The sequence below is a fragment of the Arachis stenosperma genome, chromosome 10 (assembly GCF_014773155.1).
Source record: "Arachis stenosperma cultivar V10309 chromosome 10, arast.V10309.gnm1.PFL2, whole genome shotgun sequence".
NCBI lineage: Eukaryota > Viridiplantae > Streptophyta > Magnoliopsida > Fabales > Fabaceae > Arachis > Arachis stenosperma.
This window is the reverse complement of record NC_080386.1, coordinates 41,672,426-41,693,260: the sequence shown is the minus strand read 5'-3', so window position 1 is coordinate 41,693,260 and position 20,835 is coordinate 41,672,426. Positions and strand designations below refer to the sequence as shown.

Here is a 20,835-nt window from a genome sequence, read left to right as displayed (position 1 = left end):
TTTGAAATTAAATTCAAATACATATAGATATAATATTGATATTTTTAAATAAAATAAAATTATATAAAATTTATTTTTATATAAATTTCACTAACTTTTAATTTTGTCTTTTGTTAATTGATATGTTATTTTATGTTTTTTTTTTCAAATAGTTTTGTTTTTAGTTTATCTTGACATCACTTTTTTTTCTTTTTTTTTTTGCATTTTTTTGCCCTACCAGCAAAAAGAACGAGGCTCACGTGCGCACAAACCCTATGATCCAACGTGTAGCCTGAGGATAAAAGCATCGGAAGCATGTGAAAATCTGCTCCACTCTTAGATTTCAGTCAGATCGTGAGAATTGTTGTGTCATGGTGGAAATGTTGCATAGACTAAAAAAATTTCTCAATTCAGTATTATTTCATAAGGATCTATCTTCCTGTCCGAGTTGAGGTACAAACACGTCAACGCATATGTGGTTAGTGAAAATGTGAAGAGCGCAACAGAATTTACCATCAAGGACTGGCTTAACGCTAAAAGCAACCTCTGTATTGTAGGAGAGTATGTAGAAAATCTTGGACAAATTTCATCTTTTGTGTAAATGGCGTGATGTGTCCTTCAAGAATAGGATACTGATTACAAATATAGAGAGGAGTTATGTAAGGCAACATTGGCAAACCAATTTTCAATGTGCCCGAGTTCGTAGATAGCGGGAATGAAATCTCGCTTTTCATGGTGCGAGAGGTAATGGACTTTTATTTGAAGGTTGCGTAGTGTTTGGAGGCAACATGAAAAAAAGAACTACGCTTGAAATGTTTGTTTTGAAAGCATTGGGTTGTGAATAGTTTTTTTTTTGTTTTTGTTTTGTATTTTTATTTTAACAAAATAAATTTTATTCTTAACTTTTCACATTCCAAAAAAATGTAATTATTTGTAAATTATTTTACAAAATAAATTTGCCTAGGTTTTCAAAGTAAAGGGCTTGTTGTTATCTACTAAATCGATGTATGGCTTGGCCTGACAATGATCAAATCTTTCATGGCCTTTGAACACAACATTCAAATAAGGGAAGGGGGATATGGTGCACGAAATTGTGATCATCAATGGCGCCATCAACACGGTACGCTCAATTGCAATCTCAACTCTTTATCACAACTTCGCACAACTAACCAGCAAGTGCACTGGGTCGTCCAAGTAATAAACCTTACGCGAGTAAGGGTCGATCCCACGGAGATTGTTGGTATGAAGCAAGCTATGGTCATCTTGTAAATCTTAGTCAGGCAGATTCAAATGGTTATGAATGACATATGAATAAAGCATAAAGATAGAGATACTTATGTATTTCATTGGTGAGAATTTCAGATAAGCGAATGGAGATGCTTTGTTCCTTTCGTCTCTCTGCTTTCCTACTGTCTTCATCCAATCCTTCTTACTCCTTTCCATGGCAAGCTGTATGTTGGGCATCACCATTGTAAGTGGCTACAATCCCGTCCTCTCAGTGAAAATGTTCAACGCACCCTGTCACGGCACGGCTAATCATCTGTCGGTTCTCAATCAGATTGGAATAGAATCCATTGATTCTTTTGTGTCTGTCACTAACGGCCAGCCTTCAGGAGTTTGAAGCTCGTCACAGTCATTCAATCATTGAATCCTACTCAGAATAACATAGACAAGGTTTAGACCTTCCGGATTCTCTTGAATGCCGCCATCAATTCTAGCTTATACCACGAAGATTCCGATTAAGGGATCCAAGAGATAAACATTCAAGCCTTGTTTGCTTGTAGAACGGGAGTGGTTGTTGACGAATAAATTTTTGCCGGTATAGAAATTATTAAGTAGTCAATCGTAGTATAGTCTAAACCGACGCAAAATCCATCATCAAACAAATCTACAATCTATAATCGAGAGTATTAGTCCCGAGTCGTTCTTCCCTAGGAATGCTACAAGGATGCATGTATTGGTTAAGTGGTCTTTTTGTGGTTTGAAGAGTGTGGCATAAAAGTGTGAATAGAAGAAAACAACAATCAATCAATATTAAAAGCCTTGGCCAAGGTTGAACATTAGAAGTCCCATCACTATAGCTTCCTTCAATTGTGATAACAAAAGAGTGTTGCTTTACTTAGTTAACCCCTAATTATAGAGGAAAGTCAAGTAAAAGTAATTAACTCAAGTCACAAGTCCTAGTCTTACCCTAGGGAAGTCTAGCTTTAGTGCACTCTAAGTCAATTAGCAATCCTCAATTCTTAATCAACAATTGACATCCATTATTCAAGTGTCTCCAATGACTCAACCACTAGGCCAAGTGAGGGAATTCTACTCCATATCTAAAGTTGGCATTTTCTCAAACACTTGGAGAGCAAGAATGAAAGACATAGTAAAATTGAGAAGAGATTTAGAATCAAAGTAATTCAACACAAGAGATTAACAAGAATCAACAATGAACAACAATGAAAATGAGATCTTCAATGAATCAATAGAATCCAAAACAACAAAGCTAATTCTAAGATCTACAAGAATTGAACAATTACAAACACTAATTGAGATTGGAGAAGATGATCTACAATATGAACAAAGTAAATTGAGAGTGGCAATAGATCTCACCAAGGAATGGTTGAGAATTGAGAAAATGAGGATGAATCCTAGAGAGAAGTTGGAGTTTCTCTCTCTACAAATGTAACTAACTAAAAACTATCTATCTAATGATCTAGAATTAGCCTATGGGTGTGAATGTGTGTCAATCCCCTTCAATCCTTGGCTCTTATATGCATTTTGACGCCAAGATTGGTTGCTGAAACCTTCCCAAAATCGCCAGGCACGTGCTGCAATAAATGGATCACGTGCGGACTACGACGCGTGCGCGCACGGTACGCGTGCGCGTCCCTGGCTAATTCTGCGATGTGCGCGCGAGCGCCTTGTGCGCGTACGTGTGCTTGGCCGAGATCAATTCTTTGGCTTTTTGTGCTTCTCTCCACTTGCATGCTTCCTTCCTTGCTTCTTCTGATCCATGCTTAGCCTATTTCATCCTGAGATTACTAACAAACACATCAAGGCATCTTATGGAATCAAAGAAGAACTAGAATTCATCAAAATAAGGCTTAAAAAGCATGTTTTTTACACTTAGGCACAAATACGGGAGAGATAACAAAACCATGCTAATTTATAGGCTAAATGTGACAAAAGGTTATCAAAATACTCTAAATTCAATACAAGACAAACCCTCAAATTGGGGTTTGTCAACCTCCCCACACTTAAACCTTAGCATGTCCTCATGCTAAAATAAGAAGGAACTAAGGGTTATGACATTGAATGCAACTAAACTATATGAATCCTATCTAAATGCAACTACCTAAAACAAATGGAAATGCTTAGTTCAAACAAATCAATCCCCAAGAGAGCATGTGTAAGTTCAAGAGCTAGGCATATAGGGACTAAGTCCAAACCACAATTGTATTGAATTGTCATAAAGAGTTCAAACTTGCAAGAATGTAGATAATATGGGTGAATACATGTGATTGAACTTTTGAACCCTCACCGGATGTGTATCCGCTCTATTTACTCAAGTGTTTAAGGGTTAATTCACTCAATTCTCTTCTAATCATGGTTTCCAAAATTTGATTTTCTTCTAACAATCAACACGTATTCAATGCATGCATACATTCATCATGAGGTCTTTCATTTAGGTTGTAATGGGGTTAGGGTCAAGGTAGGATCATTCATGGTTAAGTGGACTAGGATTTGAATCTTTGATTAGCATAGACTTTCCCACCCAACCTATTTAATGACCTATACAAGTTCAAACTATTCTAACTACCCATACTTCACTTTTTCTTACATACTCATGCATTCTTATTTGATTCATAACACCTATGCATTGATTCCTTTTTATTGACTTCACTTTGGGGCATTTTGTCCCCTCTTTATTATATATTTTTTCTTTTTCATCATCATATTTTTTTCTTTATTTTTTTCTTTTCATTCATTTTTTTTCTTTTCTTTATATTATTTTTTTTCTCTCTTTCAAACTACATACAAGAACATCAATGCATAAAGTCTTTACATTTAATCAATACATGAATATGTACCCAGTTCCTAGACATGAAAGTGTACTACCCCTTTTATCCTATCCAATGTTCCCAAGCCTCACCAACTTGAATAATAAACACTCTCACTAGCCTAGGATAATCAAAGATCCAAACAAGGACTTTTCATTGGTTTTCCGCCTTGGGCTTGTAATGAGCTAAATTGAGAATAAGTTGGTTAAGCATAGGCTCAAATTGGCTAACAAAGGAATACAAAGGGTTGGCCATTTGGGTAAGTGGCTAATGAAACAATGGCCTCAATCATATAAATGCATAAATACAAGAATTAAATGGATATATAGAATCAAGCAAATCAAGGATCATAATCATAAAAAGAGAACAATTTCACACAAGAATGGAAAATAAGTGGTTATAAAATGTAACCACATCAATAGGCTCAAGTCTCACAAGCTTGTGTTCTCAATTCAATACATCCTTCACAAGGTATGAAATTCAAGCAAGTTTCACCAAAAATTTCCTTTCAATCAACTGGGTTAATGCCCTCTATTTAAGCTTCTTGAAAAAAATCTCAATGTTTGATTAAGCATTGTTGTGATTGAAAGGTTCAAAAATTTCTTTAGTTCACCCTTTCCTTTTTCACTTAAAACCAATATATTATGCAAAAAGGGTGACTAAATATTTGCAATCCAAAGTATGATTTCTAATCACAACTACAAACTAAAAACAAAGATAAACAAAATGTATAAAGAAGAATCCAACTAAAAGTATGGAATCTATCATCCAAAACATCTAAAAAATATCCAAAAAGTATCAAAATATCTAAAATCCAAAATAAGCAATAAAAGTATCCAAAGCAACTAAAAATGCATCAAAATATATACAAAGATGTGCAAAACAAGATAACTAGGCCGAAAAGTTCACCGGTTCCCAAATAATGCTACCGGTGCCCTCCCCACACTTAAAATCAAGCATCGTCCTCGATGCTAAACCGGAGGGGCGGCCACGGCGATGGTGGCTGCCGGTGGTTATGGCAGAAGAGAAGAAGAAAATGAAGATGGGGGTGAGAGGGTGCGCGACTGCGCAGTGTGCATCGCGTGCTGGGGTTATCCCAATTTTGAATCAACGCGCGCGCGCACCTTGCGCGTCCGCGTCCCGTGAGGAAACTTGGAATCTACGCGTGCGCGTATAGCGCCTTAAGCGTATGTTGAGCAAAATGGGAGGCGACGCGTGCGCGTACAGTGCGCGCACGCGTGCACGGAGTTGGGCTAGGGGCTTAGAGTTGGCCCAACTCAGGCCTAACTCTCTGGAGAATGGCCTGGGAGTCGCGCCACCAGATCTGCGCGCACGCGGCATGTACGCGTCCGCGTGCATTGAGAGGAATGGAGATCCACGCGTGAGCGTACGATGCGCCCTAGCACGGGATGGCAGAATAGGTAGGGGCGCGAGCGCGTACAGTGCGCGCACGCGTACATTAGATTGGGCCTGAGGCTTAGAATGGGCTCGAGGCACGCCCAACTCTCGGGTCCGTGGCTTAGATTGGTGGCAGCACGCAAGGACGCGCACGCGGCATGGGCGCGTCCGCGGACATGGACGAATTGTGATATGGCGCGCTAGCCCGATGTGTGCGCTCGCGCCGATCGAGTGGGGCCTGGGGCCTAAAGCTAGCCCAGAAATAGCTCAACTCTCTGGGGTTTGGCTCAATCATTTGCGGCAGCAGATCGGCGCGGACGCGGCAGGTGCGCGTCCGCGTGAACTTCCATGTCCTCATAAACGGCGCGCACGCCCGTAGTGCGCGTCCGCGTGGGTCGTGTTGGGCTCAAGGCATAATGTTTGCCCAAGGGAAGCCCAACTCTCGGGAGTGTGACTCGTGGTTAATCCATACAGGGACACGTGCGCGTACGGTTTGCGCGCGCGTCCACCCTCCCCCTTTTTTTTTTTTTGAACAAAAAAAAATGCCTAAAAGCTCTAAATTGCCCAAAGACTCCCCATGGTGCCTACAACTCCTTATTTAGTCAAAAACCACACACTTTCTAAAATGCAAGTTGGTTTTGAGATTTATTCTGATTCTACTAAGCACAACATACATGTTAATATGCTAGCAACTAATGTACACAAACAGCTAATTATGAAATGAAAAACTACCTACAATGGTAACTCAAATCATTTATTAAACAAAATTAGAAGGGAGAGGAGAGAGTTACCATGGTGGGGTGTCTCCCACCTAGCACTTTTAGTTAAAGTCCTTAAGTTGGACATTTAGTGGAGTCCTTGCTAGGGTGGCTTATGCTTAAACTCTTCTTCGAATCCCCACCAATGTTTGCTCTTCCAATAGCCTCCGGGGTCCCAATTTAAACGTACAAGGCCTTCAAGGGGGCCTAAGCAAGTAACAAGGCCCTTAAGTTGATAGTGGTCTATGTATGTTCCGGGGTCCCATACTTTGTTTGTCAACCCCTTTTCTTCTTGATCTTCATGCTTCCAATAGGGTGACAAACTCATTGAATTCTCCTTGTAACTCATACTCATCATCTTAATCCCATTGAGTTTGGCTTCACTCAACTTTTGAAACTCTGAGTTTGATCTTCCCTCCCTTATGCTCCTTGATTCAAATTGTCCACCAACATCTAATCCGTTCTTACTTTCTTGCCCACAAAGAGTTCTAAGTTGACCGTCCGTTTCTAACAACGCATATTGATATGGGCCAAGAAAATTAAAGGATGAGATGATTACCCACTCAATTTGGATTGGGACGGCGACTTAGCAAGGAAGATATTCAATGATCTTGACATTGTAGGTTCCACTTCCTTTGGCTTCTCCATGACGATTTCCATCCTTTGATAACTCTTTTTAAATTCTTCTTGTTTGCTAACTTCCTTCAAACCTTTATCATTGATCAAGTTATGCGTTGGAGGTTGCGCACCCTCCTCAACATCGGTTTCACATTCGAAGGGGGAAGCTTCAACAAGATCACCATTGTCACTTGATGTAGAGTTATTTTCGTTGATGGAACTTCCTTCTTGTTCATCCTCCTCTAGGTCTTCTTCCACTTCTTTATCTTCAACAATCTTCATTTTCTCCGCTTGTTGCAACATACACTCCATTTCCTTGTGCTCAACTTGAGACTCTAAAGTCTCCCTCATACCTCCCTCTTTGGTTGCTTTCTCACAATCATCTGTGAACTCATTTCGCTTGTGATATGAATCCCAAGAATCTATCTTTTGACGGATGGTTGCTTGAAGTCGATCCATTTCTTCCTTGAAGCGATCCGTTAATTCTTGTTCCGCTTTACTAACATAAGTAGGATCATATTGCTCTTGGATTAATGGACATTGATATGCTTCCATGGAGGTTTGTGGCGGAGAGGGGAAATCATAATATGGTTGGAAAGAAGATTCATCAAAGCTTTGAGGTGGGAAGTCATTTTGGTTATTGGTAGAGGGTGAAATTATACGGGACGTAAATTCTTGGAGGGTAGAGGTGAAACTAGTGAAGGCGGTTTGGAGCTCTTCTTGCTCTTGAAGAATGATACCAAGTGTATCATTTATGGGGACTTGGGTTGGAGGGTAAAAATGTTGGAGTGGTGGTGATTCAGGGGTTGCTTGTTCATAATCGTCACAAGGGTATGCATAGGGGGAATATAGATTTGGATCATATGTAGGCAATTGGTGGAAATAAGATGTGGGTTGAGAATATGGTGCATAGAATGGTGGTGGTTGAGTGGTATAACCATGATAAGAATCATCATATCCATAGGAATGATATGCATTATAGGAAGGATTACCATCGTAGTAACTTGAGGGGGAAGGTTGCCATAATGATTGCTCATATGGATATGGCTCCCCTCCTAAGAATTCGTCTCTCCCATAATGTGAGCCATCATTCAAGTTTTCATCGCCTACAAAATAGTCATAGTTATATCCAAAACCACAAGGATGAGAATTCATAGTGGCAAATAGAAACAAAACCAATAGAGATCTTAAAACTAACAAAAACTAATCAAACAAACAAAAGACAAACATATTCACAATATTCACATATTTACATTAACCAAAGACATGGCACTCATGTGCATTCCCCGGCAACGGCGCCATTTTGACGAATGGATTTTTGCCGGTATAGAAATTATTAAGTAGTCAATCGTAGTATAGTCTAAACCGACGCAAAATCCATCATCAAACAAATCTACAATCTATAATCGAGAGTATTAGTCCCGAGTCGTTCTTCCCTAGGAATGCTACAAGGATGCATGTATTGGTTAAGTGGTCTTTTTGTGGTTTGAAGAGTGTGGCATAAAAGTGTGAATAGAAGAAAACAACAATCAATCAATATTAAAAGCCTTGGCCAAGGTTGAACATTAGAAGTCCCATCACTATAGCTTCCTTCAATTGTGATAACAAAAGAGTGTTGCTTTACTTAGTTAACCCCTAATTATAGAGGAAAGTCAAGTAAAAGTAATTAACTCAAGTCACAAGTCCTAGTCTTACCCTAGGGAAGTCTAGCTTTAGTGCACTCTAAGTCAATTAGCAATCCTCAATTCTTAATCAACAATTGACATCCATTATTCAAGTGTCTCCAATGACTCAACCACTAGGCCAAGTGAGGGAACTCTACTCCATATCTAAAGTTGGCATTTTCTCAAACACTTGGAGAGCAAGAATGAAAGACATAGTAAAATTGAGAAGAGATTTAGAATCAAAGTAATTCAACATAAGAGATTAACAAGAATCAACAATGAACAACAATGAAAATGAGATCTTCAATGAATCAATAGAATCCAAAACAACAAAGCTAATTCTAAGATCTACAAGAATTGAACAATTACAAACACTAATTGAGATTGGAGAAGATGATCTACAATATGAACAAAGTAAATTGAGAGTGGCAATAGATCTCACCAAGGAATGGTTGAGAATTGAGAAAATGAGGATGAATCCTAGAGAGAAGTTGGAGTTTCTCTCTCTACAAATGTAACTAACTAAAAACTATCTATCTAATGATCTAGAATTAGCCTATGGGTGTGAATGTGTGTCAATCCCCTTCAATCCTTGGCTCTTATATGCATTTTGGTGCCAAGATTGGTTGCTGAAACCTTCCCAAAATCGCCAGGCACGTGCTGCAATAAAAGGATCACGTGCGGACTACGACGCGTGCGCGCACGGTACGCGTGCGTGCCCCTGGCTAATTCTGCGATGTGCGCGCGAGCGCCTTGTGCGCGTACGTGTGCTTGGCCGAGATCAATTCTTTGGCTTTTTGTGCTTCTCTCCACTTGCATGCTTCCTTCCTTGCTTCTTCTGATCCATGCTTAGCCTATTTCATCCTGAGATTACTAACAAACACATCAAGGCATCTTATGGAATCAAAGAAGAACTAGAATTCATCAAAATAAGGCTTAAAAAGCATGTTTTTTACACTTAGGCACAAATACGGGAGAGATAACAAAACCATGCTAATTTATAGGCTAAATGTGACAAAAGGTTATCAAAATACTCTAAATTCAATACAAGACAAACCCTCAAATTGGGGTTTGTCAGTTGTCAGGCACGCGTTCATAAGTGAGAATGATGATGAGCGTCACATAATCATCACATTCATCAAGTTATTGAGTGCGAATGAATATCTTGGAATGAGAACAAGCCGAATTGAATAGAAGAACAATAGTAATTGCATTAATACTCGAGGTACAGCAAAGCTCCACACCTTAATCTATGGTGTGTAGAAACTCCACCGTTGAAAATACATAAGAACAAGGTCTAGGCATGGCCGTAAGGCCAGCCCCCAAAACATGATCAAAAGACTCTAGATGATCAAGGATGCAAAGATTCAAAGATCTAAAGATGAAAATACAATAGCAAAAGATCCTATATGTAGAGAACTAATAGCCTAAGGTTTACAGAAATGAGTAAATGACATAAAAATCCACTTTCGGGCCCACTTGGTGTGTGCTTGGGCTGAGCATTGAAGCATTTTCGTGTAGAGACTTCTCTTGGATTTAAACGCCAGTTTTTGTGCCAGTTTGGGCGTTTAACTCCCATTCTTGTGCCAGTTCCGGCGTTTAACGCCGGGCAGTTGTAAGCTGATTTGGAACGCCGGTTTGGGCCATCAAATCTCGGGAAAAGTATGAACTATTATACATTGCTGGAAAGCCCAGGATGTCTACTTTCCAACGCCGTTGAGAACGCGCCAATTGGGCTTCTGTAGCTCCAGAAAATCCACTTCGAGTGCAGAGAGGTCAGAATCCAACAGCATCTGCAGTCTTTTTCAGCCTCTGAATCAGATTTTTGCTCAAGTCCCTCAATTTCAGCCAGAAAATACCTGAAATCACAGAAAAACACACAAACTCATAGTAAAGTCCAGAAAAGTGAATTTTAACTAAAAACTAATAAAAATATACTAAAAACTAACTAAAACATACTAAAAACATACTAAAAACAATGCCAAAAAGCGTACAAATTATTCGCTCATCACAACACCAAACATAATTTGTTGCTTGTCCCCAAGCAACTGAAAATCAAATAAGATAAAGAGAAGAGAATATGCAATGAATTCCAAAAACATCCATGAAGATCAGTATTAATTAGATGAGCGGGGCTTTTAGCTTTTTGCCTCTGAATAGTTTTGGCATCTCACTCTATCCTTTGAAATTTAGAATGATTGGCTTCTATGGGAACTCAGAATCCAGATAGTGTTATTGATTCTCCTAGTTAAGTATGATGATTCTTGAACACAGCTACTTTATGAGTCTTGGCCGTGGCCCAAAGCACTCTGTCTTCCAGTATTACCACCGAATACATACATGTCACAGACACATAATTGGGTGAACCTTTTCAGATTGTGACTCAGCTTTGCTAGAGTCCCCAATTAGAGGTGTCCAGGGTTCTTAAGCACACTCTTTTTTGCCTTGGATCACAACTTTATTATTTTTTTTCTTTTCTTTTCTTTTTCTTTTTCTTTTTTTTTCGTTTTTCTCTCTTTTTTTTTTGAATATTCACTGCTTTTTCTTGCTTCAAGAATTATTTTTATGATTTTTCATATCCTCAGTAACATGTCTCCTTTTTCATCATTCTTTCAAGAGCCAACCATTTATGAACAACAAATTCAAAAGATATATGCACTGTTTAAGCATACATTCAGAAAACAAAAGTATTGCCACCACATCAAAATAATTAATCTGTTATAAAATTTAAAATTCATTCAATTCTTATCTTTTTCAATTAAGAACATTTTTCATTTAAGAAAGGTGATGGATTCATAGGACATTCATAACTTTAAGGCATAGACACTAAGACACTAATGATCATGTAATAAGACACAAACATAGATAAACATAAGCATAAAATTCGAAAAACAAGAAAATAAAGAACAAGGAGATTAAAGAACGGGTCCACCTTAGTGATGGCGGCTTGTTCTTCCTCTTGAAGATCTTATGGAGTGCTTGAGCTCCTCAATGTCTCTTCCTTGCCTTTGTTGCTCCTCTCTCATGATTCTTTGATCCTCTCAAATTTCATGGAGGAGGATGGAATGTTCTTGGTGCTCCACCCTTAGTTGTCCCATGTTGGAACTCAATTCTCCTAGGGAGGTGTTGATTTGCTCCCAATAGTTTTGTGGAGGAAAGTGCATCCCTTGAGGTATCTCAGGGATTTCATGATGAGTGGGATCTCTTATTTGCTCCATCCTTTTCTTAGTGATGGGCTTGTCCTCATCAATGGGGATGTCTCCCTCTATGTCAACTCCAACTGAATAACAGAGGTGACAAATGAGATGAGGAAAGGCTAACCTTGCCAAGGTAGAGGACTTGTCCGCCACCTTATAAAGTTCTTGGGCTATAACCTAATGAACTTCTACTTCTTCTCCAATCATGATGCTATGAATCATGATGGCCCAGTCTAGAGTAACTTCAGATCGGTTGCTAGTGGGAATGATTGAGCGTTGGATGAACTCCAACCATCCCCTAGCTACGGGCTTGAGGTCATGCCTTCTCAATTGAACCGGCTTCCCTCTTGAATCTCTCTTCCATTGGGCGCCCTCTTCACAAATGTCTATGAGGACTTGGTCCAACCTTTGATCAAAGTTGACCCTTCTAGTGTAAGGGTGTTCATCTCCTTGCATCATGGGCAAGTTGAATGCCAACCTTACATTTTTCGGACTAAAATCTAAGCATTTCCCCCGAACCATTGTAAGCCAATTCTTTGGGTTCGGGTTCACACTTTGGTCATGGCTCTTGGTGATCCATGCATTGGCATAGAACTCTTGAACCATTAAGATTCCGACTTGTTGAATTGGGTTGGTAAGAACTTCCCAACCTCTTCTTCGGATCTCATGTCGGATCTCCGGATATTCACTCTTTTTGAGTTTGAAAGGGACCTCAGGGATCACCTTCTTCAAGGCCACAACTTCATAGAAGTGGTCTTGATGCACCCTTGAGATGAATCTCTCCATCTTCCATGACTCGGAGGTGAAAGCTTTTGCCTTCCCTTTCCTCTTTCTAGAGGTTTCTCCGGCCTTGGATGCCATAAATGGTTATGAAAAAACAAAAAGCAATGCTTTTACCATACCAAACTCAAAAGGTTTGCTCGTCCTCGAGCAAAAGAATAAAGAAGAGAGTAGAAGAAGAAGAAATAGAGGAGATGGAGATGGCTTTTTGGTTCGGCCAAAGGGGGAGAAGTAGTGTTTAGGGTGTGTGAAAATGAAGGAGTGAAGATGGGTTTATATAGGGGTGGAGAGAGGGGTAGGGTTCGGTTATGGGAAGGTGGGTGTGGGAGGGAAAGTGGTTTGAATTTGAATGATGAGGTAGGTGGAGTTTTTTGAAGGATGGATGTGAGTGGTGAAGAGAAAGATGGGATTTGATAGGTGAAGGGTTTTTGGGGAAGAGGTGTTGAGGTGATTGGTGAATGGGTGAAGAAGAGAGAGAGTGGTGGGGTAGGTGGGGATCCTGTTGGGTCCACAGATCCTGAGGTGTCAAGGAAAAGTCATCCTTGGACCAAGTGGCGAGCAAAATTGCTCTCTGTGCCAATTCTGGCATTAAACGCCGGGCTGGTGCCCATTTCTGGCATTTAACGCCAACTTCTTGCCCTTTCCTGGCGTTTAACGCCAGTCTGGTGCCCCTTTCTGGCGTTAAACGCCCAGAATGGTGCCAGACTGGGCGTTAAACGCCCATTTGCTACCCTTACTGGCGTTTAAACGCCAGCAGGTTCTTCCTCCAGGGTGTGCTATTTTTCTTTCTGTTTTTCATTCTATTTTTACTTTTTCAACTGATTTTGTGACTTCTCATGATCATCAACCTACAGAAAATATAAAATAACAAAGGAAAATAGATAAAATATAACATTGTGTTGCCTCCCAACAAGCGCTTCTTTAACGTCAGTAGCTTGACAGAGGGCTCTCATGGAGCCTCACAGATACTCAAAGCAATGTTGGAACCTCCCAACACCAAACTTAGAGTTTGAATGTGGGGGTTCAACACCAAACTTAGAATTTGGTTGTGGCCTCCCAACACCAAACTTAGAGTTTGACTGTGGGGGCTCTGTTTGGCTTTGTTTTGAGAGAAGCTCTTCATGCTTCCTCTCCATGGTGATAGAGGGATATCCTTGAGCCTTAAACACAAAGGATTCTTCATTCACTTGAATGATCAATTCTCCTCTGTCCACATCAATCACAGCCTTTGCTGTGGCTAGGAAGGGTCTGCCAAGGATGATGAATTCATCCATGCACTTCCCAGTCTCTAGGACTATGAAATCAACAGGGATGTAATTGTCTTCAATCTTTACCAAAACATCCTCTACAAGTCCATAAGCTTGTTTTCTTGAGTTGTCTGCCATCTTTGGTGAGATTCTTGCAGCTTGTACCTCAAAGATCCCTAGCTTCTCCATTATAGAGAGAGGCATAAGGTTTATGCTTGACCCTAGGTCACACAGAGCCTTCTTAAAGGTCATGGTGCCTATGGTACAAGGTATTGAAAACTTCCCAGGATCTTGTCTCTTTTGAGGTAATTTCTGCCTAGACAAGTCATCCAGTTCTTTCGTGAGCAAAGGAGGTTCGTTCTCCCAAGTCTCATTACCAAATAACCTGTCATTTAACTTCATGATTGCTCCAAGGTATTTAGCAACTTGCTCTTCAGTGTCATACTCATCCTCTTCAGAGGAAGAATACTCATCAGAGCTCATGAATGGCAGAAGTAAATCCATTGGAATCTCTATGGTCTCAGTGTGAGCCTCAGATTCCCATAGTTCCTCATTAGGGAACTCATTGGAGGCCAGTGGATGGCCATTGAGGTCTTCCTCAGTGGCGTTCACTGCCTCTTCCTCCTCTCCAAAATCGGCCATGTTGATGGCCTTACACTCTCCTTTTGGATTCTCTTCTGTATTGCTTGGAAGAGTACTAGGAGGGAGTTCAGTAATTTTCTTACTCAGCTGACCCACTTGTGCCTCCAAGTTTCTAATGGAGGACTTTGTTTCAGTCATGAAACTTTGAGTGGTTTTGATTAGATCAGAGACCATGGTTGCTAAGTCAGAGTGGTTCTGCTTAGAATTCTCTGTCTGTTGCTGAGAAGATGATGGAAAAGGCTTGCCATTGCTAAACCTGTTTCTTCCACCATTATTGTTGTTGAAACCTTGTTGAGGTCTCTGTTAATCCTTCCATGAGAGATTTGGATGATTTCTCCATGAAGAATTATAGGTGTTTCCATAGGGTTCTCCCATGTAATTCACCTCTTCCATTGAAGGGTTCTCAGGATCATAAGCTTCTTCTTCAGATGAAGCATCCTTAGTACTGCCTGGTGCATTTTGCATTCCAGACAGACTTTGAGAAATCAAATTGACTTGCTGAGTCAATATTTTGTTCTGAGCCAATATGGCATTCAGAGTATCAATCTCAAGAACTCCTTTCTTTTGATTTGTCCCATTGTTCACAGGATTCCTTTCAGAAGTGTACATGAATTGGTTATTTGCAACCATTTCAATTAGTTCTTGAGCTTCTGTAGGCGTCTTCTTCAAATGAAGAGATCCTCTAGCAGAGCTATCCAATGACATCTTGGACAGTTCAGACAGACCATCATAGAAGATTCCTATGATGCTCCATTCAGAAAGCATGACAGAAGGACACTTTCTGATCAATTGTTTGTATCTTTCCCAAGCTTCATAGAGGGATTCACCTTCCTTCTGTCTGAAGGTTTGGACTTCCACTCTAAGCTTACTCAATTTTTGAGGTGGAAAGAACTTTGCCAAGAAGGCATTGACTAGCTTTTCCCAAGAGTTCAGGCTTTCTTTAGGTTGTGAGTCCAACCATATCCTAGCTCTGTCTCTTACAGCAAAAGGGAATAGCATAAGTCTGTAGACCTCAGGGTCAACCCCATTAGTCTTGACAGTGTCACAGATTTGTAAGAATTCAGCTAAAAACTGATGAGGATCTTCCAATGGAAGTCCATGAAACTTGCAATTCTGTTGCATTAGAGAATCTAATTGAGGCTTAAGCTCAAAGTTGTTTGCTCCAATGGCAGGGATAGAAATGCTTCTCCCATAGAAGTCGGGAGTAGGTGCAGTAAAGTCACCCAGCACCTTCCTTGCATTGTTGGCATTGTTGTTGTTTTCGGCTGCCATGGGTTCTTCTTCTTTGAAGATTTCTGTTAGGTCCTCTACAGAGAGTTGTGCCTTAGCTTCTCTTAGCTTCCGCTTCAAGGTCCTTTCAGGTTCAGGGTCAGCCTCAACAAGAATGCTTTTGTCTTTGCTCCTGCTCATATGAAAGAGAAGAGAACAAGAAAATATGGAATCCTCTATGTCACAGTATAGAGATTCCTTGAGGTGTCAGAGGAAAAGAAAACTAGAAGGAAGAAGTAGAAGAATTCGAACTTATCAAGTGAGATGGAGTTCGAATTGTTCGTTGAGGAATAGTGTTAGTCCATAAATAGAAGGATGTGAGAAGAGGGGAAGAAATTTTTGAAAATTAAGTAAAAGATTTTAAAAATATTTTAAAAAAACTTATTGATTTTCGAAAACTAAGAGTGGAAAAGAAATCAAGTGATTTTTGAAAAAGATTTTGAAATTAGAAATTAAAAAGATATGATTGAAAACTATTTTGAAAAAGATATGATTAAGAAGATATGATTGAAAAGTTATGGTTTTGAAAAGATGTGATTGAGAAGATATGATTTGAAAAACAATAAAAAAGATTTAATTTTAAAATTAATGACTTGGCTAACAAGAAAAGATATGATTCAGATATTAAACCTTTCTCAACAGAAAAGGCAACATACTTGAAATGTTGAATCAAATCATTAATTGTTAGCAAGTATCTTTGAAAATGGAAAGAAATTGATTTTGAAAAGGATTTGATTGAAAAGATATGATTTGAAAAAGATTTGATTTTGAAAAATTTTGAAAACCTGAAAAAAATTTGAATCAAAAACAGAATCTTCCCTCTTGTGCCATCCTGGCGTTAAACGCCCAGAATGGTGCACATTCTGGCGTTTAACGCCCAAAGCACTACCCTTTTGGGCGTTAAACGCCCAGCCAGGCACCTTGGCTGGCGTTTAAACGCCAGTTTGCCCTTCTTCACTGGGCATTTTGAACGCCCAGCTTTTTCTGTGTAATTCCTCTGCTGTATGTTCTGAATCTTCAATTCTCTGTCTTATTGACTTGAAAAGACACAAATTAAAAATATTTTTTGATTTTTAATAATGATGAAGAATAATCAAAATACAACTAAAATCAAATAACAATGCATGCAAGACACCAAACTTAGCAGTTTGTATACTACTGACACTAACAAAATGAGAATGCATATGAGAAACACAAAACACTCAAGTCAAGAGAATTTAAAGATCAGAGCAATGAAATCATCAAGAACATCTTGAAGATCACTTAAGACACATGAATGAATGCAAGAAGAACAGAAACATGCAATTGACACCAAACTTAACATGAGACACTAGACTCAACAAGAAACATAAAATATTTTTGGTTTTTATGATTTTGTAATTTTTTTGAATTTTTCGAAAATTAAATGGAAAAGAAAATAAAGATATCAAAATTCTTAATGAGAATTCCAGGAATCATGCAATGTTAGTCTAAAGCTTCAGTCTAAAGAAATTAGTCATGGCTAGCCAAGCTTTAGCAGGACATTGCATTCAAGAGCTAAATTGATGAGAATCAATCAGCTTTGGTGATGATAAGAACATCACCTTGAAACACTAGAATTCATTCTTAAGAACTCTGAAGAAAAATACCTAATCTAAGCAACAAGATGAACCGTCAGTTGTCCAAACTCAAAAATCCCCGGCAACGGCGCCAAAAACTTGGTGCATGAAATTGTGATCATCAATGGCGCCATCAACATGGTACGCTCAATTGCAATCTCAACTCTTTATCACAACTTCGCACAACTAACCAGCAAGTGCACTGGGTCATCCAAGTAATAAACCTTACGCGAGTAAGGGTCGATCCCACGGAGATTGTTGGTATGAAGCAAGCTATGGTCATCTTGTAAATCTTAGTCAGGCAAATTCAAATGGTTATGAATGATATATTAATAAAGCATAAAGATAGAGATACTTATGTATTTCATTGGTGAGAATTTCAGATAAGCGAATGGAGATGCTTTGTTCCTTCTGTCTCTCTGCTTTCCTACTGTCTTCATCCAATCCTTCTTACTCCTTTCCATGGCAAGCTGTATGTTGGGCATCACCGTTGTCAGTGGCTACAATCCCGTCCTTTCAGTGAAAATGTTCAACGCACCCTGTCACGGCACGGCTAATCATCTGTCGGTTCTCAATCAGGTTGGAGTAGAATCCATTGATTCTTTTGCGTCTGTCACTAACGGCCAGCCTTCAGGAGTTTGAAGCTCGTCACAGTTATTCAATCATTGAATCCTACTCAGAATACCACAGACAAGGTTTAGACCTTCCGGATTCTCTTGAATGCCGCCATCAATTCTAGCTTATACCACGAAGATTCCGATTAAGGGATCCAATAGATAAACATTCAAGCCTTGTTTGCTTGTAGAACGGGAGTGGTTGTCAGGCACGCGTTCATAAGTGAGAATGATGATGAGCGTCACATAATCATCACATTCATCAAGTTCTTGAGTGTGAATAAATATCTTGGAATGAGAACAAGCCGAATTGAATAGAAGAACAATAGTAATTGCATTAATACTCGAGGTACAGCAGAGCTCCACACCTTAATCTATGGTGTGTAAAAACTCCACCGTTGAAAATACATAAGAACAAGGTCTAGGCATGGCCGTGAGGCCAGCCCCCAAAACATGATCAAAAGACTCTAGATGATCAAGGATCCAAAGATTCAAAGATCTAAAGATGAAAATACAATAGCAAAAGGTCCTATATGTAGAGAACTAGTAGCTTAGGGTTTACAGAAATGAGTAAATGACATAAAAATCCACTTTCGGGCCCACTTGGTGTGTGCTTGGGCTGAGCATTGAAGCATTTTCGTGTAGAGACTTCTCTTAGAGTTAAACGCCAGCTTTTGTGCCAGTTTGGGCGTTTAACTCCCATTCTTGTGCCAGTTCCAGCGTTTAACGCCGGGCAGTTGTGAGCTGATTTGGAACGCCGGTTTGGGCCATCAAATCTCGGGCAAAGTATGAACTATTATACATTGCTGGAAAGCCCAAGATGTCTACTTTCCAAAGCCGTTAAGATCGTGCCAGTTGGGCTTCGTTAACTCCAGAAAATCCACTTCGAGTGCAGGGAGGTCAGAATCCAATAGCATCTGCAGTCTTTCTCAGCCTCTGAATCAGATTTTTGCTCAAGTCCCTCAATTTCAGCCAGAAAATACCTGAAATCACAGAAAAACATACAAACTTATAGTAAAGTCCAGAAAAGTGAATTTTAACTAAAAACTAATAAAAATATACTAAAAACTAACTAAAACATACTAAAAACATACTAAAAACAATGCCAAAAAGCATACAAATTATCCGCTCATCAGGATACAAAATGATATTTTCTGAGTCTAGTGGGTACGGAGCAAACTATAGTAGGTGCACATCGGATCACAGTCATCAGACTCTCTCTGTGGGCCATACTCTGCCACACACGTCTTGTCCGGAGAAGAAAACTCTTTATATAGCACACAGAGCAAAACTTGCTTATATAGGGATCCCACATTGCACTTCTACATTCGCCTACTCTATATCTTCTCCCCATTCTGTAGTTCCTAACTTCTGTTGCTGTGTTTTTGAATATGTCGTCAGTAATGGAAGATAAAAATTTTGTGCCCGATTCTCAGCTCCCTAAAGAAGAAAATGGGTAACTTCTCTAACCAAATAGGGATTTTTAATTGGCACTACCACTTCCAAAAACATGTGAATGTTTATTCTGAACTAACATTCTCATTCTTCTCTATCAGCTGGTTTCCTTGACTCAGTGCCCGACCAACGCACAATCATCCCCCGACATTGGAATCATTGACGTCAACCCAAAGTTGCCAGTCAACGCGGTGAGAATTGTAAACCCTTGGAAACCCGTATTGATTTGTTGTTCTTGTAGAAGATATTATTTTGGTAATAGACCTAAGATCTTTTATTGTGATTTATTTAACATAACAGCCAGTTGAGAGAGTTAGAACTACTAGTGAGGGTCAGCGTGGCAAAGCCAGCATCATCTCTGACGTTCTCTGGAGCATCCTGGCTGTAGTTGAGGTTCGTGCCTGATGCCATTGTTTCATCACTTGTTTTAGTAGGGTAAGGGGGTTTGCGTGGAACAAAATATAAATGGTGATTATCCATGAAGTGTACATGGGTGTGGCACAAAAGTTTTAAACTTTATGATAAATTTTGGTCAACACTTGGGTCCCAATACATGTAATGTACATAATATGGGAGTTTGACCTTGTAAGGCCCTTTTTAAGAGAAACTAAATTTTTATCAAAGCTAATTAAAGGAAGTTTGTGTGATGTATTTGTGTCTTCCGTGAACATGAAAACTCTAAATTACATGTGTCTTCTTCATGCCTTGCATCATTAAAATTAGTGGAAACCATTAAGAAAAGGTTTTTTTTTTGTACGCAAAGGATTGAGTCTAGATCACTTACTCTGGAAACACACCTGGGTGAACTTCAGCGTTTGCTAAAGGTTCAAAACTCAAGCGGTGCGATCTCGTTGATTGTAACTTCAGGAACTACCACCATTGTGTTAGCCTTTGCGGGAAACAATCACAATGTTGGACAGCAACAGGCCAGCCCTGACAAGGGAGCCACTACTAAAACAACATGTCAAAGGGATCAGAAAAATCAAACCTACACCTACCTGATGAATGTAGCTAACAAAGGGAAGGGTATTATCAAAAACAATTTTGATTACATGTAGAATGTGATAATCCCTAACTCCCCTAGTTACGATGATGACGTGTCATCGATGAAAACCTTTCTACCCAACCTCTGTTTGTAGGTGTTAGGCGCATGGGACTACAATCTGGGACTATGATGTGTTGGGGAGTTGACACACCTAAGCTGAGCCTTGGTGGGAACACTACAAACCCCTGTATCAAGCAACGGTCGACTGATAAGGTGTACACATATAACTCCCAAGTTTTCTCCATGTCTTCTAGTTGTCTTACATATTTTTTACTACCACACCTCTAGCACTTGATTTGAGCTAATTTAATAGTAGATCATGCAAGCATTTAATGACCTCCTAGGTTTTGAATAACTTGACTGTACAAGTGTCGTCTGTGAGGTGTTCTCACATTCAGCTACACCCTTGCATGCAAAAAAGAACCTAAATTGGAGCAGGTAGTTCCCTTGTCAGATCAGCCCCATCATTTGATAGCTACAGTTGAAGCTACGAACTAGATCCAACCAGAGTCGGGGGAA

The 20,835-nt window shown here is 39.6% G+C and overlaps 1 non-coding gene across 1 annotated transcript; it reads left to right on the top strand.

The window, feature by feature from the left end:
• Positions 1-15,094: 15,094 nt before the first annotated feature.
• Positions 15,095-15,202, top strand: LOC130958894 (small nucleolar RNA R71). The gene has a single exon (XR_009077996.1). It is a non-coding gene; the product is annotated as a small nucleolar RNA R71 (small nucleolar RNA).
• The last annotated feature ends 5,633 nt before the right edge of the window (positions 15,203-20,835 follow it).